The sequence below is a fragment of the Kogia breviceps genome, chromosome 20 (assembly GCF_026419965.1).
Source record: "Kogia breviceps isolate mKogBre1 chromosome 20, mKogBre1 haplotype 1, whole genome shotgun sequence".
NCBI lineage: Eukaryota > Metazoa > Chordata > Mammalia > Artiodactyla > Physeteridae > Kogia > Kogia breviceps.
The window spans coordinates 27,462,879-27,481,077 of NC_081329.1; the positions used below are offsets into that span (position 1 = coordinate 27,462,879).

An 18,199-nucleotide genomic window follows, 5' to 3' on the forward strand; every position below is an offset into this window, starting at 1 on the left:
AAGTACCCCCCTTAAGGGGAATCTTAACAGTATTTGTCTTTTTGTAGCTGGCTTATTTCACTTAGTGTAATGTCTTCAAATTTCATCCATATTGCAGCACATGTCAGAATTTCCTCTTTGAAGAGTAGTTTTCCTAACAGATTTGCCTGTTCAGTTTTCAGCCTTTAATGCAAAACTGCCATAATTTTCACAGACCAACTAGGTTGCTATGATACTCACTGAAGATGTGCCTCGTTTTGCAGTCACAGAGCAATATCTATTGTCAGTGTGAATTACTTCCTTTCCACCTGAGAAACTGGGGGATTTCCAATAGGAGCATTTCCACAGAGAGTTATTCATTAACACCTTGACTTTCCATGCAATCTCTGAGTCAGGCCACTTTATAATACCACAAATCTGTTTGAACAGACACAACAAGTGGCCATAGTTGCCTAAATCTCATTGCTTGTGTTGAGGCAAGTTCTTATTGTTTTTTGTTTTCCATAGAGTGAGATGCTTCCATCAGCTTCTCTTATTCACCTAGATGGTATCTGCTGTGTACAAGACAGTGAACCAAGGTAAACAGAGACCCAACTACTCTCTCCACATCTGCTGGCACAGGTGGACAGCAGGTGAACAGGATAAGTCAGTGCTATACACGTCTGTAAAGGCTTCATCTTATGGGATTTGGAGGGCTAACTATCCTCAGAAGGGAACCCCAAAGCTAGCCAGTCTTTTTGGCAGGAACTAAATCTTCACCTCCTCCCGCCATAAAACCTGCCAGTTTATTATGATTGGCCTTTGAACATTTCTCCTTGGGCTTCCCTGGTGGCGCAGTGGTTGAGAGTCCGCCTTCCGATGCAGGGGACGCGGGTTCGTGCCCCGGTCCGGGAAGATCCCATGTGCCGCGGAGCGGCCGGGCCCGTGAGCCATGGCCGCTGAGCCTGCGCGTCCGGAGCCTGTGCTCCGCAACGGGAGAGGCCACAACAGTGAGAGGCCCGTGTACTGCAAAAAAAAAAAAAAAAAATTCTCCTTGTACTGAATTGTCAGTTGTCTAAATGAGTGATTTTTTTTGCCATGGGGATGCAGGGCAATGTCAAACTGGGAGGGCGCTGTGTAATTTGAAAAAGCGTTTTCTCTAGTGCACTATCATTTCATCTTTATAAAATTAAAAACAGAACTTACTACTTCCAGAGGGCCACTCAGAGAAAGCCCAACATCTTTCCTGGAGGGTAGAGAGATGTAGATTCAGTATCAGTTATTCTCAGGGGGAGGGAGGAGCACACTGTCTTATCAAGAGTTGTTCTTTCACAATTTGGTTCGGTTTGCATCTCTTTTTGGCTGAGTGCATCTGTACCAGGGCTCACGAGGGACCTGACAGACCTGTCAGGTACACCGACTGGATTTGGAAACGAACCGTCTCCTGGCCGACCATGGAGCCTGGTGCTGGTCTGTGCTGCTTTGCCCGGCTTTGCAAAAGAGAGCCTTTCTCGGCACCCTGTCTTTAAAGACGGGAGAAGCCACACAGAGGATGGGTGCCTAGTCCCTTGCTCTTGAAGGCAGAGGCAGTTTGATTTAGAGAGTAGGAAATAGCCAGGACCCCCCCACACACACACACTCACACACACACACACACACACACACACACACACACACACACACACACACACACAACCTGAATACAGAAAGGATTCCTTAGGAGAGGAGGGGCAGGCGGGAAATTGCAACCTTATCCCCTGGGACTTGGGCTCAGGAGCCGAGCCTCCAGGTTCAGTGAACCCGTTAGTAACATGAACTTGGTTGCCGTATTTCTCAGCCTGAGCTCATGCATTATTTACCTGTTGTAAGTAAACCGGCTTCTCCCAGTGTTGCTGGGGAAACCACTTTGATTTAGCGAGTTGGGTCTTACTTTCCAACTAAAACACTGGAGAACCGAGAGGAGGGAGAGGGTGGACGCTAGGTCCCAGAGGCTCAGGGTGTGGATCAACGAAGGGGAGACCCCGCTTCCCCCCTGCTGCCCGGGAGCCCCACCCCTGCCGTGTCCTGCTTCTCTGAGTTCCCCTCTCTTTTGCAGACCCTCCAGGAAGGGGGGAAAAAGGAGCAAACCCCAAGGAGCAAGGTGTGTGTCTTCTGAGGTCCTGTGAAGGCCACTTGCTGGTCTCACTCCGCCTGCTTTCAGAGAGATACACATCAGTTTGTGTTGCGCTGGGGCGGGGGTTAGGGATCAAGTTTCCCCAGAGGCTGTTTCCCAGGTGAATCAGCCTCGGGAAGCCAACTCCATACACACAGGTAAAGTGGTCCTCCCTCCTGCCAAACTCGCCTGGGCTCCTGTTGCGTGAGTGCCCTCCTGGACCAGACAGCTGCGCTCTCATGGACCAGGCAGCTGTGGCGGCTGAGGAAGAGCTCGGGCTGACGGATGGGGGGCCCTGGGTTCATGTCTCAGTGCTTTTATTTATGTTGGGGATTGGAGCAAGTTATGTAGTCTTTCTGCATCTCCATTCCCACCTGCGGGAGATGGACGCTAGTGTCTGCCGGGGAGAGGCTGGGTGGAGGTTGCCCAGGAAGTGATCTGGGAGCCCGGTCCATGCCCAGGCCTGAATTGTGGCCTCTTTCCTGTTCTTGACAGCAAGGCTCAGGCAGCACGTCTGCCTCCCTTCCTCCTCTCCACAGCTATTGATTTTTCCCTTCCTTCCTTTATTCTATTTGTGGCTTCCCTAGCCCCTCACAATTGCATTATTTCTGCAGAAGCGCACAGAACGAGGAGGCCTGCCGTGCACGTCAGCCGCCAGGCCCTCCGTGCTGCTCTCTGTCCAGGACCTCGCTGCCTTTCGGTGCAAAAATGGCACCTTCTGGTGGTTTCCAGGGTCTCTGTTTTGACTGTGAGGAAGCTGCTATTTGTCACGTGAGTGCGTGGGTAGCAGGACTGCCTGAGTAATGCAGACCCAAGCGATGGCAGGGGTCTACTCACTCCTTCAGTGACGAATATTAAGACAACAGCTGTAACTAGGGGGAACTTTGAGTTTTTGCTAAACTACAGTGAGCCGGTATGTTCAAAGGAAAAAGAAACCAGCTTCCTAGGTATCACGAACTTACCTTTTAGCAACATCTTTCTAGATTTGCTTTTGTCTTCCTGGGGCTATTTTGTTATTTTCAAGTTTAGGGCTAAGTCCTACTTAGCTACTAGTGAGATTAGAATATAGGTGTTAATTATGTCCTCGACGTTTCTGCTTTTCCCTTAGGTGCTAAATATCCCCAAGTGACTTACCTTCTCTCCACTTAAGCCTGGGCACCTGCTCCAGGCCCCTGCGCCTCCCATGTTCTCTTTGTGAAACGGGCCGTGTGGCCGGGAGTTCTGCGTGTGTCCCTGTGCTGACTGCGGCTTTGCTGACTTCATCCATCCAGAGCCGGTCCTGTGGGCTCCAAACTGGCTTCTTAAAGACACTTCTCATTTCTTCCAGACTAAATGACAGATCAACAAGGAAAGCACAGGACACCTCACAGACCTCTTTTGGCCGCAGGGGCTCTTCTGAGAAGATAAGGGGGAATCCCTCCCCGAGGAAGGGGCCAAATGAAGAGCAGAGAGGGAAGAGAGTAAGGGCCAGATGTTCTTAAACGTTAGCACATCGGAATGCACGGGGTGCTGAGCCTGCCCGGGGTCGTGGGGGGGGGGGGTGGATTTCTGATTCAGGAGTGCTGGGGCAGAGCTGGGGAATTTTCATTTCCAGCAAGTTCGTGGAAGATGCTGAGACCCTTCCAGGGCTGGAACCACTGTTCAAGGCAGAAGGGACCCCAGCGGAGGCCTTGAGGCAGGAAAGAGCTTGGTGGGTTCAAGGGCTAGAAAGGAGTCCAGTGTGGCTGGAGGACAAAGAACAAGGCACTGTAGAGGTAGACATGGGCCATGCCATGCGGTGAGGGCACACACACACACACACACACACACACACACACACACACTGGGTGAGATTTTTGAAGTGAGGTGCGTGAGGAGGGCTAAGACCTGATTTGCATTTGTTATTTTATTGATATTTGAGTCTCTTCACAGTTACCCCACTGTGAGCTCTGTGCCTTTGACCTCTGGAACCCCAGCACCTTCCACAGCACTGAGAACAAAGTAGATCCTGGATAAACTTTATTATGTGCCAGACACTGTACTCAGCTCTGCATGAGTATATCTCATTTAAGCCTCCTAAAGACCCCGTGAAAGAGGAGTGATTATGATCCCATTTCACAGATAAGGAACACTGAGGGTCACATAACTAGGGAATAACAGACTGTGAACCCAGCACTGTACCAATGCAGGAGCTGAGCCCTGGCCTCCACCCAACTCTGCTTCTTCTACTCCATGTTGCCCTTGTGAATGAGTGAACAGCTTTGAGAGGCAGAATTATCATCACTGTTTTAAAGATGAGGAAACCGAGGCTCAGACAGGCAACTGGTCACAGGTGGAAGGAGAGCGTCAACCCAGGTCTCCTGATTCCAGATCTTAAGGTCTTCTCGCAAAACCAGCTGCTAATAGACCACAAGCCCTAACCGAGTCGCCCGTGTGCCCGTCACTGAACTAAGGGACAAAGAAGTTTACCAAGAAAGAGGACGCCCCGCCTGGCAGGTGTGAGGGTGAGGCTGCTACCCTGCGAAGATGGGGCAGATAGCTTTGTTCTCATGAGGGGCGTCCTGTCAGTGGCCTGCCTCCCTCCCTCCCTGGGCTGGGCTAGGGCAGCAGCTGGGATCCTGGGCCTGGAGGTGCCAACAGGGCCAGTCATTCAAAAAAGCTACAGTTGGGTTCTGCAGCCGTAGAGAAAGATACAGTCCTTCTCTCCAGGGAGCGATAGCTGATACTGTAAACACTTTAGGCTTTATCTTTGATCTGGTGGGTCATCAGAGCTGCTTTTCTCCCCAGGTAGAGTTACCAGGAGAGGGCTGACCCAGGGCTTTGGAAAGCTGTGCCCTGCTGAACAGATGGCACAGATGGGGGCGGGGGAGGCAGTAGACACACACAGAGAGGCAGAGTCTGAGAAGGGAACCCAACAATTAGGCCCAAAGCTGGAACCCAGACACCAAATTCCAGGCCTCTGGGAAATTCCCAAGTTTAAAATAAATTCCTGGGGGTTTCAACTTTTGGTCTTCGGCTTTTAAAACAGCTCCTTTCTAGATAATGGAAAATAATAACATGCATCATTTCAAAAGCTCCAATCGTCTTTAAACTGAAAGCATGTAAAGGCAAGTGCCAGGCCCTGAAGAGCCCTAAGTTTGCGATGATTGATGGAGCCCAGCTCTGAAGCTCTTTGCTTTCTTCCAGTCAACAGCTTTTGATTTGGGGTCCTTTCCCTGGCAGTTGCAAGAGATCATAGTTCTGTTCAAGAAGGAGATTATTTGCAAGCTAACTAACTGTTTCGTCGGCTTGTAACACTCGTGCAAGCCTTTTGGCCTCGTGAACTCTTGTTCAGCCTTCAAGACCCTATTCAAACACCACCTTCCAAGCTGGCACCTCCTACTGCCCTTCTAACCCCAGAAAACCATTAAAACCATCAAACTATCCTTCCACTGTCCTCCATCCAAGAGTGCCTTGTTTACAAGCCCATATAACATGTGAAGGATGACCATCAAGGGTGTTCTTCTGGCCAGATGGACCACAGAACTTGAGAGATTATTTCTCGGGTATCATTTTGTCTCCAGTGCCCAGCACAAGGCCTGGCAATTAACAGGTGGCCTCAAATTAATATGGTTAAATGAATTTTCTTATTCTTTCTGCATCAGGAGAGGAGTGAGGGGAAAGAAATATATATCTTTCATATATATATATATAAAAGCATCTTTCATAGACCAAGTACTGTCTAGGCATCATTTATAAGCTATTTAATTTCATCTCTATCAGAAGTGTTTTCATTTGTTTAACTCTTAACACAGTGACCAAGGGAAAAAAAAAATTGGCATGGGACGTACAACGAAGGACAATGTCATTCTCTAGGAGTTTAGAATCCGACTGAGGAAGGACACATACATTCCCTGCCCCTACATAGACAACCTCCCCCTCCAACAACACATAGACTGCATCCACTCAAAGAAAGGTTATTAACATTGTAAAGCACACTGACTTCTAAATATCTGATACAGAATTCCCTGGCGGGCCAGTGGTTAGGACTCTGCGCTTTCACTGCCGAGGGCCTGGGGTTCAGTCCTTGGTTGGGGAACTAAGATCCTGCAAGCTGAGTGACGTGGCCAAAAAAAAAAAAAAGAAAAAAAATTGTGGGCGTAAATACCTGATACAGTCCTGTATGTAATAGACATGGAAAAACAAGAGATTGCCGTGGGTGTGGTGTTTTCAAGGGAACCCGAGGCATCAATCTCTCCCCCAGTCTGTGCTCTCATATGACTAGAGCCTGGGAGCAAGTTAGATAACCTCTAGCACTCCGCTGGCTGGAGAACTGGAGAGTGATTTAGAATGATACCTCGTGTTTATGACTTTTCAAAAAGCGCCGTAACGTCCATGATCATATTTTTATCCTCCGAATCACACAGCTGATGATGGAGTGGGGTCTGGGTTTCTCTCTCTGTCACTTACTAGCAGGGCTCCTCTTGCCCATATGGCATCTCTGTGCAGATGAGGAGGCTCCTTCCTCAAGTAAAATTTGGTTGTATTTAGTATTTTGTGGCACAGCTTGAACAAGTGTGCAAGGCAGCCCTACCCTGGCCGTGCCCAGCAGAGAGCTTTCCTGAGCCCCAGCACGCGGCAGCCCCCAGTGAGAACACGCGTGTGCACCCCCCTCACTTGCTCATACTTCCTGCCCGCCCCCCCCCCAATGCCACGACACATGTGCCCCTTGCAGCCCATGCCTCTTTGTCCACCCTCATCCTCCCAGATTCAAAGTAGGGAGGGGCGGGAACTGGGTCTCCAAGAGTAGAGGGCAAGCAACGGGAGACCAGGGTCAGTAGTGTCTTCAGAACTTATATCATTGTGTTGAACAATTTCCAGGGGTCTCACGGTTGCCAAGAGATGACAGGTATAAAATAAATAACCAACACCTACCAGTTTCTCAGTTTACAATTTCCTTGTAGGTTTCTCTGTGATGTTGTGATGAACATCTGTGGTCGGCTTGCCCAGAATCCTTCCCTTCTTCCTTTGGTGCTACCCCTCCAATTTTGGAGAGGGATACCACTCCCTCATTCCTAATCCATGTGATCTGGAAAAGGCTGATTGGTTTTTCAATCAGGTCGCCACGGTAATTAATTGAGAAATGGGCACATGACCCCTGCTGGTCCCCTGAGAGCCGTCCCTGGCACTCGTGCTGAAACTACCCCGGGGAAAAAAAAATGCTTGCTTTTCATGGGAATGGGTAGTTGAAAGGAACCAAGTAACATGGAATTTCTGGGACCATCTTTGCTGCCACATCAAAAGAGCTTGCCTGAGAAATGCAGACCACACGGAGGAGAACGGAGCTGAGAAATACAGAAACAGGATGAACCCTGACTGACATTAGTTGAGTCCTAATTCCAGTGAGCCATCTACTCGTGGACATTTCTAGTTCCAAGAGCCAAATAACTCAACGTTTTGCCAAAGCTGGTTTGAGTTAGATTTCAGTCCTGGCTACAACAGCTTCCTCTCGTGCTTCGGCCCCGGTCCCCAGAGCTTCAGACCCTCAGTAGGAATAAAGTAGACCCAGGCGTTGTCAAAATCGCCAGGCTCCTGGCCAAGGTGTCCGAGGGATCCCAGAATCTCTACTCTCCTGGCCTGATGAGTAGCCTGCCTGGTGCCCACTCTTAGGCCATGGGTGTGTTTCTTCCCTGGGTCTTGAGCTCTCCCTTTCTGTCGTGTTCTGTAGTTTCTAGTGCATGCTCCAGTGTGTGTGTGTGTGTGTGTGTGTGTGTGTGTGTGTGTGTGTGTGTGTACATTCACATCCTTTCCTCATACCTTTCTGGATCACCACAAGGATCCAATGGGATGGTGTAGGCACGGTGCCCATCCCAGGGCCCGGCACATACAGCAAACCCTCTTTCCCTCCTCCCGACTCACGCTGGGATTTAAGAATCTGTGATGTATTCTGATTTCCAGCGCCCTGGATCAATAATGGAGGAGGCGGAGTACAGGTGCCAGAAACTTGTGCTCCTTTTAATTAATTGTATCTGATTAGAGTGAGATATCTCAAAGTCACTGAATAAGTTGAGGTCACATACGTTTATGCAAATCAGTATTTTTCTTTGGAGCTGACAGCCGAAGTCGCTGTTTGTTCCATGACGCTGCCGCAGAGGCCAAATGTGCCATGTTTTCTCAAGCGATGGCTGCCAGCTCTCCAAATGTCATAACAGGCGAGGCATTTCACATGGGGGCAAGCTCCAGTGTTGAGGGTGTCTGGGAAGCATCGACAAACCTATTTTTGTATTCCCTTTATTTTCACAATACAGTTTGTTCTTTATTGAAGTTATAAAAATAATTCATACTTAAAGTCAAACAGTACAGAGTAAACAAAAATAGATTTTCTTATCCTTTCCAACTCCACCCTCTGAAGTAAACAATGTAACCAGATTCATGTGTATCCTTCCCCATTTTTTCCGTATACTTAGGTTCCACATTTCCCCCACATTTTTAAACATGTACAAATATATATAAACATATGTATCTATTTATAGGCTACCCTTAAAAATTTTTTAATACAGATTACATCATCTTCTATAACTTGCTTTCTCAAAACTTAATAATCGTAGATCTCTTTTCAAGTTAAGGTATGGAGATGTAACTCATTCTTCTTCGCAGCTGCATTGTTTTTCATTGAATGGATGTACCATGATTTATTTTACTCATCTCCTATGAATGGATTTTTGGGGGTTGTTTACAGCTTTTTGCTATTACATACGCTGCTGAAATACATACCTTTGTAAATACACTTATTTACACTCAAGGGAACATTTGGTTATTCTCCTTTGGCCCATGTGCCGTGTATGAAGGACACTTAACTATATCAATGTTTACTTGGTCCCTTAGTTGGTCCAGCACACAAGAAGGCTTCCTAACTTCCTTTCCCAGTGTGTGCATTTAGCAGAGCCCTGATGACTGCAGGACACACCTTCCTGCGACCGCAGAACCCGGGCTCAGACGTAAGATCAGCATCACGCCACACCTGGCCCGGAGCTGTCATTCCTCTGCTCCTTTTACTCACTTTGCCCTGTTGCACCCTCGGCAGCCCAGCCACCTCCACGTTCAGTGACAGGATGCGATTGGAGGTAAAGGGCTTTGAAGTCCAGATGGATGAGATCATCAGTCTCTGCTCTCCAGGGATGCAGGGCAGAGTCTGTGCCCACTGAAGGGTCTCAGCCACGCTGGGTGTATAGTAAGTACTTAATTAACATGAAATAAGAACAATAAATCCAGGGGCTGAAGTGCTCCCTTTGAAGTGTGGGTCAACTCTAAGCCATCGGAGAAGAATGAATGGAATGGATAATTGAAACTCATAGATTATCCTAAACCCCATCTTAAGAGTTAATAGGTTCAGGCTCTTTACCTAGTAAACCCTTCCTCAGAACTGCTAAAGTAAATCCTCTGCTGTATTTATTTTTTCATTTTTTCTGGAGCAATTGAGCAGTGAGACAGCCCCCAGGAAGGTGAAAGGAGAAAGAGCCAGGCGTCCTGAGTGAGACATTCACAGATGGCTCATAAGCAACTTCTGAATGACGGTATCGTCTGCCAAAGGGTCCTGCCAGTTATGGACACAGACCCAAGAGCGGTCTCCCTCGGGCTCCTCCTGTCCTGGGTGGGGTGAGAGTGAGGCTCTGGGAGAAGAGGTGAAATGACGCTCAGTCTAAGCCACCTGGCCAGAGACGCCCCAGCTTTGCCTGTGAGGTTCTTCATGGACTCCAGCCTCTAAGATGCAACAACAGCGTTTCACTTCATGGGTGGGTCCGGTGCGTTTTAGTAAAAAGGAGTGGTCTCATGACATCCTTGAGCAAAAAGGGAAAAGGACCTGCAGGTGGAACAAGGACAGCAGGATGGGGGTGGCCAGGATACCTGGGTCTGCATCTGGCTTTGCTGTAAGCTCTCCCTGTGGCTCTGGGACTGTGGGACTGGCTTTCCCTGCTGCCGTTCCTCTCTCTTTAAAACGCTGGGGTTGAAATTTGGGATTCTAAGATCCTGGCCATCTCGAACTCTGAACACGACCCCACAAACCTGAAGAATTTCACACTGCAGCTCCATAGTGTGTGGGGGGCGTTCATCAGGAAGGGAGGACAGATGGCTTTCTCTGGACCAGGTTCAGAGGTGTGGAGCGTGATGCATGGTGTGAATGAAGCGTGGTGCCATTTAAACACAGTTCACCCCGGGAGGGCTGGCTTTCATCCTCCTCCCGGCATTACTCTGGGCACCACTGCCTTGTGCGCTCACACACACACACACACACACACACACACACACACACACCAGCTCTGACACACACTCCATGATTCACGAACTGACAGGACCATTACATGCACTGGATGACTCATTGGGGGTTTTGCTCACACACTCAGGCTCACACCCACTGTGCTGAGTAGACATGCCCGAGCCCACAGCAACGGGCACCCCCGCGGGAGCCTCGGTTGTGTATTGCACCACCGGCGTCTGCAAGCGATTTACGATTTATGCTCTTGGCTCTTCCGAACTGCCTGTTCTTTGTCTTTCTGATCACTGTTCAACCCTCTCCTTCCCGTCCTCCTCTACTTGGCTGGTTTCGGTCTGTTGCTCCAATGCTCCTCAGCCAGTTTCCGGGACTGGACCCCACCATCTCCAGGGCCCTTTCCAAGTCCAAGTCTCTTTGAATAACCTCCTCAGCTGTGAGCAGTCCTTTCCCCGCGGGGCTCACCTCTTCCCTGGGCAGGCATCTCTTCCTGGCTTCCTCCCAGGGTCTTGGCAGGAGGCTCTCCAATATCCGTGCCCCCGTCACAGAGTGAGGGGAATTGAGCTGTCACATGATGGATGTGCGGGCATCTGTGGAGCGCGGTCTCCAGCATCTCTGAAAACGCCCCTCTTCCCAGTATCCCAGGCAGAAGGAAGTGGAGGGGCTTCTGGAGAGCCCACCTCTGGGCATCAAGCAGGACCAGCTGCTTCTGAAGGTGCCCGAGGAAGGAGGGGCTCGTGAACACCGAGGTCTGTGCGCGGTCCTTGCAGACTGGCCTTCACCCGATGTGACCCCCGGCCGTGGTTCTAATCGGAAGATGGGGAACAGGTCCTGGGGCCTGCACGAGGAGTAGAACCCTGGCTTTTCCTCCTTCCCTTGGGAATCTCTCAAAAACCGAGAGGGGGTGTACCCAAGTCTGGTGAAGTAGCCACGTGGTCCTGGGCGTGTCATTAGCCACCATGCGCATCTGCTTCCTCGGCTGTCAAGTGCCTCAATAGCACCTCTCTGTCTACCCCAGAGATGTGGTTGTGGAGGAGACTATGCGACAGGCTTTGATGAATTCCTCTCTCGAGCAGAGAGGACAGATGGGCGGGGACCGTGCTCCGAAGGAGTTCACGCCCAAGTAGGCGCTGCTCCAGGGATGCTGAGGACCAAGGAGATTTTCGTGCCCAGAAACCTGGAAACTCAGCTCTTGGCCAGCTGCTGATAGCTGAGGGCTGAAATGCCCCTTTTCAACTCTGAAATTTTAAGAGCCTAAGAAGCCTCGAGGGCTCCCCACCCCCCACCGCCCTGCTACCTGTTTGAGAAGCTTATCTCTGACCACATTCAACCCGTCTGAAGGTCTGGATCCCGGAGTGGACCAGCTTGCCTTGGCGACTGAGTCTCTGCACCAAGCCTGCACCCTCGGGGTTTCCTCTGCTCCCCCCCACCCCACTCCAACACTGCTGGAAGGCTTCTCAGCAAACATTCTTAGAGAGATTTCCAGTTAACCCCGTCCTTCCAACGGATCTTCTCATTTTGGATTTAAGGTGATTTTGCATGGAATAGCTCCGATTATCTTGGAGATACCCTAGCAGGCTCCGCAGGTCCCAGCACGCTTCTGCCAGGACTCCCATCCCCTAAAGGGAAGGAGTTTAAGAGAAAGAGAAGACAGGGTTGATCGGAACAGGCCCTGTTTGGCTTTCAGGAGGGGTACACGGAAGTTTCCTCACTAATTCCCATCTTCTGTGTGTAATCTTCCAGAGGATGTTGGCAGAGCCGAGGAAGACTACACTATAATTAGACGTGCATTGACGTGTGGGAGGACCAACCAAGTACGTACGGCAATTCCCTGTAACACCGCAAACGATCCACAAGATCCACGCATAGGGTGTTACTTGCACCTCTGTGCCAGATGAATTCGATACCTGGAAACTTAACACACCGTTTTCTGAACTCTCAGTTAAATCTTTAACTTAAATAGCACTTACTTTGTGCCAGGCACGCTTCTAAGCATGTTTCTGCGATAGTCATTTATTTAATTTTCATAAAACCCTTATGAAAGGGTACCCTCATCTCCATCATGCCGATGAAGACCCCGGAAAGGGATGAAAGAGCGAGCGTGGCTGGTTGAGTGCGGGATGTGGGTCTCCAGCCCAGGACACGTGCCCTGGGAGAAGAGCCTGTGACCGAGCTCTCCGCCTGGTTTCTGGTTATTCGGACAGCATCATAATTCTCCGGCTGGTTTCTTGGGGCAGCAGGAATTCTTGACCTGGGGGCGGTGAGGAGAAAGGAAACTCGGTCTAGAGTTCAGGCCCAGGTCCACGACCTGACCGTTGCCTTTGTTCTCCCTGTAGGCCTGTGTCTTCCCTGGCCTGAGCGAGCCGCGTTCACACAGAGCAGAGCCACGGCTCTGTCCTAACTGCCCTCCAGCCCCTCCGGGGAGCCCAGCCGAGCCATTGTCCCGCTGGCCCCAGCAATCCGGCCTCTTTTGGCAGGGACTCTGCGGTTTCTCTTATTTACCCATTAACAATTAAGCTCTAGGCATTTAACATATAAACACAGAAAACATCAGCATAATTACCGCAAGGATTTCAAAAGCTCTTTGGCAAGGAAGGGCCTGAATATTTACTTAACAAAAGAATTCCTTACTTCAGTCTTTAATAAAGAATTCACAAGAAGACTTAACTAGACCTCTTCGCTGGTAAATGAAAAACATTCTTTTATTCACAAAGAATATGATTTGTGTGTTGTTTTTTTTTTTTTTTAAGTGTGACTCACCGCAACTTTTCAAGATAACGTTCACAACTTTTTTTCCTGGGAGTTCTGTTCCCTCAATTATCTTTCAATATTTCTTACCGGTTTAGACAATTCCTCTCTGAGCAGAGATAGATGGGGTGTGTGTGTGGTGTGTGCCCCTTAGGGTCCAAAATTCCACCATTAGAGACTCTTTTTCTGTTTTAAGCTCGTCTCCTACACGTGGGTTTCTTTTACGATCAAGAAGAGTGTGTGTTTGGAGTACTGACCCTTAAGTATTTCTTCTGTGATTAGAGGGATTTGAGCTGGTCTGTAAAGGTCCAGGGCCCTTGGGAAGAGGAGGGAGTAGGGAGAGAAAGCACTGGTGGGTTTATTTGGAGATGGTGGCACAGAGTTGATAGTTGAGTTTCAAAGGTTGAGGGAAAAACGTAATTTAAAACACTAACACACATTTTATTTGCCATATGCCTGGCATTATATTAAGCATCTTACATTTTACCTCATGTAACCCTCACAAAAGTACTGTAAGGAAAGTCCTAATATTATCCTTATTTTATAGTTAAGGAGACTGAGGCCCAGAGAAGTTAAGTAATTTTCCTAAGTCCCGCAACCAGAGAGACGTACAAGCGGCATCGGAGCCTGGGCAGCCCAGCCGAGGTGCAGTGCTCATGGCTAAGGACTCTAACCCACTAGGATGCATCACTGTGTGCAACGGTGATTATCATTTCCATTATGAAATACTTCAAATATCTAGAAAAATACAAAGAATAACGTAATGAAATCCCATGAATCCCATCAGCCGTCTCCATTGAATTCCAGTATTTTGCCTTGCTTGCATAGTATTTCTTAAAAAAAGAAAAGAGGGAGTTCCCTGGTGGCCCAGTGGTTGGGACTCCATGCTTTCACTGCCGAGGGCCTGGGTTCAGTCCCTGGTTGGGAAACTGGGATCTCGCAGGCCACCCGGCGCGGTCAAAAAAATAATAAAATAAATAAAGAAAGAAAAAAAGAAAGAAAAGCAATTATAGGTACAGTTGAAGTTCCCTTGTGTATTCTACACTGAACACATTCCTCTCTATCCCCTGAGGTAGTGCCTGCCCTGAATTTGTGTTTACATTTCCAAGGCATATTTTTATACTATTAAAGCATTTGCATGTGCCGATATATAACATTCTTTTGCATGTTTTCAAACTTTACACACATAGTGTCATTTTACAGCTTGCTTTTGCATTCCTCATTCTATCTTTGAGATTTTTATCTATGTTGATTCCATAGTTCTCAGGTCATTTATTTAAAATAGCATGTTATCAAATAGCATTTAAAATATCGTATAGTATTACATCATATGAATAATACACCATGTATAAATCTCTGGCTTAAAAATATTTTGCATAAAATGTTTTTACAGACAATGCTGCAATGAACTTTCTTGGCATGTTCTCTTTTGCACTCCTTTGATAATTTTAGAAGGGGCATTGCTGTGGGGAAAGGCAGGACCATTTTTATCTTTATCTTGTGAAATTCCTCTCCAAAGGGATTGGCCAGCTGTATTCCTACCAGAAGGAAATGACAGCCCTGGATTTCTGCATCTTCCCAGTACTTGCTGTGATCAAACTCTGGGTACCAAATGACTTCTTACTGTCATTTAAATTGCATTCTCATTTGGTTTTTTTCTGAATTGATTTTAAAAATCAGAGTAACATTGAATTTTTCGAGGAGGGGGTTTTGCAGTTCTAAGTTTTAACACATGTTTAAAAAAAAGAAACCAATGAAATTAAAAGAAACTATGAGAATACTTTAAACTATAAATTCAATGTCTTTAATAGATACAGGACTATTGGGGTCATCTATCTCTTCTTAGGTAAACTTTGTTAATTTGTGGCTTTCAAGGAATTTGGTTCATTCTATCTAAATTGTCAAATTTATTCATGTAGAATTGTTCCTAGTATTCTCTTATTATTCTTTTAATGTCTGTGGGGTCTATAGGGGGATCCTCTCTGTTATTCCAGAAGTTGGTATGGTCGGCCCTCCCTATTGGCGGATATGGAACCCATTGATTCAGAGAGCTTACTGTACTTTGCCATTTTATATAAGGGACTTGAGCATCCACAGACTTTGGTATCTGAGGTGAGTCTTGAAACGAATCCCTCCCAGATAACGATGGAGGACTGTAATTTGTGTCTTCTCTTCTGCCCCACCCCCTCTTTTGTTACTCTAGCTAGAGATTTATCCACTTTTATTGCAATTTTCAAAGAATCAGCTTTGAGTTTCATCCTTGATGTTCTCTATTGTTTTTGCTTTTAATTTCATTGGTTTTTTTGGTCTTTATTTTTTCCTTCATTCTAATTGTTTTGCGTTTAATTTGCTCTTCTTTTTCTACTTTCTTAATGTGGGAGTTTAGAATATTGCCTTGAAATCTTCCTTCATTTCAATTATTAATAGAAGCATTTAACAGTATACATTTCCCTCTAAGCATGGCGTTAGCTGCATCCCACAAATTCTGATATGTGGTGTTTTCATTCGGGTCAAAGTAGTTTTTAATTTCCCTCAAGACTTCCTCTTTGGCCCATGGATTCTTATGTTGTTTAATTTCCAAGTGTTTGGAGTTTTTCCAGTTATCTTTCTGTTATTGATTACTAGTTTAATTCCATTATGGTCAGAGAATGTACTTTGTATGATTTCAAGTCTATTTTATGTATTGTTTTATGACTCTGGATATGATCTATCATAGTCAAATATATATGTGCATTTGAGAAGAATGTATTCTCTTCTTGTTGGGTGGAGTGTTCTGTAAATATCAATTGGATCAGTTGCTAGGTGGAATAGTTCAGTTCTTCTATATATTTGCTGACTTTCTGTTGGCTTGTTTATCAATTACTGAGAGAGGAGTGTTTAAGTCTCCAACTATAATTGTGGATTTGTCTAATTCACTCAATTCTATCAGCATTTGCTGCGTGTATTTTGAAGCTCTTTTGCTAAGTACATACACATTTAAAATTGTTACATCTTCTTGGTGAATTGATTCTTTAATTATTGTATATTGCTCCTCTTTATTCTTGGAAATCATCCTTGCTATGCAGTCTCTTTCGTCTAACATTAATACAGCCACTTCACCTTTCTTTTGATAAGTGTTTGCACGGTATTTCTTTTTCCATTGTTTTACTTTTAACGTACCTATACTACAAAATTGTAGACAGCAAATAGTTGTATCTTGTTTGTTTCATTTTAAATGGAAGCTGACAATCCCTGTCTTTTTAGACAACTTTTATTTCATATGTGTATTGATATGTTTAAAACTAGGTCAACATTTTTAGTATTTTGTATTCCAATTTATCTGTTGAGCTTTTAACTATGTCTCTTTGCATAGTTTTAAATAATTGTTTTCAGTGGTTTCTCCAGGGATTATAATATGTATTTAATATTTTACCGCTTCATGTAACATGTAGAAAGCTTACCACCCTATAGGTTCCTTTACCCCCTCCCTTCATCTTATAGTTCTCATGTGTATCACATCCATGTACACCAGAAATTCACTGAACCATGTTATAATTTTTGCTTTCAGTTGTCATACATATTTTAAAGAACTTAAGAGGAGACAAATACTCTATTCTATTTACCATTTTTCTCTTTCTTCATTCCTGATGCCCTAAGTTTCTTTTAGGTATCATTTTCCTCCTAGCTTGAAGAATTTTCTTTAGCATTTATTTTATTTTTATTTATTTTTGGTTGTGTGGCATCTGGGATCTTAGTTGCCCGACCAGGAACCGAACCTGCGCCCCCTGCACTGGAAGTGTGGAGTTTTAACCACTGGACTGCCAAGGAAATCCCTTTAGCATTTATTTTAGAACAAGTCTGCTGATGACAAATTATCTTAGTTTTCTTTTATCTGAGAGTATCTTTATTTCACTCTCATTCTTGAAGAATATTTTCACTGGATTTAGAATGCTTTTTTAAAAACGGAGGTAAAATTCATGTGATAGATAATCTACCATTTTAACCATTTTAAACTGCACAATTTAGTGGCTTTTAGTACATTCGTAATGTTGCTCAACCATCACCAGTATCTACCTCCAAAACATCTTTATTACCCCAAAACAGAAATTCTACTCATTAAGCAGTTTCTCCCTATTTCCCCCTCTCCCCGTTCCCACTAATCTACTTTCTGTCTTTATGGATTTACCAATTCTGGACATTTCACATAAATGGAGTCATACAATATGTGACTTTTATGTTAGGCTTCTTTCACTTGGCACAATGTTTTCAAGGTTTATCCACGTTGTAGCTTGTATCAATATTTCATTCTTTCCTATGATTAGATAATGTTCCATTGTATGGATATATCACATTTTGTTTTTCCATTCATCAGTCGACAGACATTTGGGTTGTTTTCACTTCTCAGCTATTATGAATAATGCTGCTATGAACATCTGTGTACAAGTTTTTGTGTGAACACCTGTTTTCAATTCTCTTGGATATAGATCTAGGAATAGAATTGCTAGGTCATATAATAATTCTATGTTTAACTTTTTGAGAAGCTGCCAAAATGTTTTCCACAGTGGCTGCACCATTATATATTCCCACCAGCAAAGTATGAGGGTTCCAATTTTTCCACATCCTTACTAACACTTGTTATTTCCTGTTTAGTTTATTTTATTATAGCCAACCTAATGGATGTGAAGTGGTATCTCACTGTGTTTTTTAATTTGTGTTTTCCTAATAACTAATGATGTTGAGTATCTTTTCATGTGCTTATTGACCATTTGTATATCTTCTCTAGATAAATATCTGTCCAAGTCTTTTGTCCATTTTTGAATTGGTTTATTTGTCTTTTTGTTGTTGAGTTGTAAGAGTTCTTTATATATCATAGATACTAGATATATGATATATAAATATTTTCTCTTATTCTGTAGATTGTCTTTTCATTTCCTTGACAGTGTCTTTTGATTGAAAGAAGTTTAAAATTTTGGTAAAGTCCAATTTATCTATTTCATATTTTGTTGCTTATGCCTTTTGTGTCATATCTAAGACTTTATTACCAAATTTAAGATCACAGAGAGCTACATCTATGTTTTATTCTGAGAGATTTATTGTTTTCACTCTTGTAGTTGGGTCTTTGATCTATTTTGAGT

The 18,199-nt window shown here is 45.5% G+C and overlaps 1 pseudogene; it reads right to left on the minus strand.

Annotated features, from left to right (window-relative positions):
• Nucleotides 1-3,751: 3,751 nt before the first annotated feature.
• Nucleotides 3,752-12,398, minus strand: LOC136793322 (uncharacterized protein LINC03042-like; annotated as a pseudogene).
• Between the last annotated feature and the right edge of the window lie 5,801 nt (nt 12,399-18,199).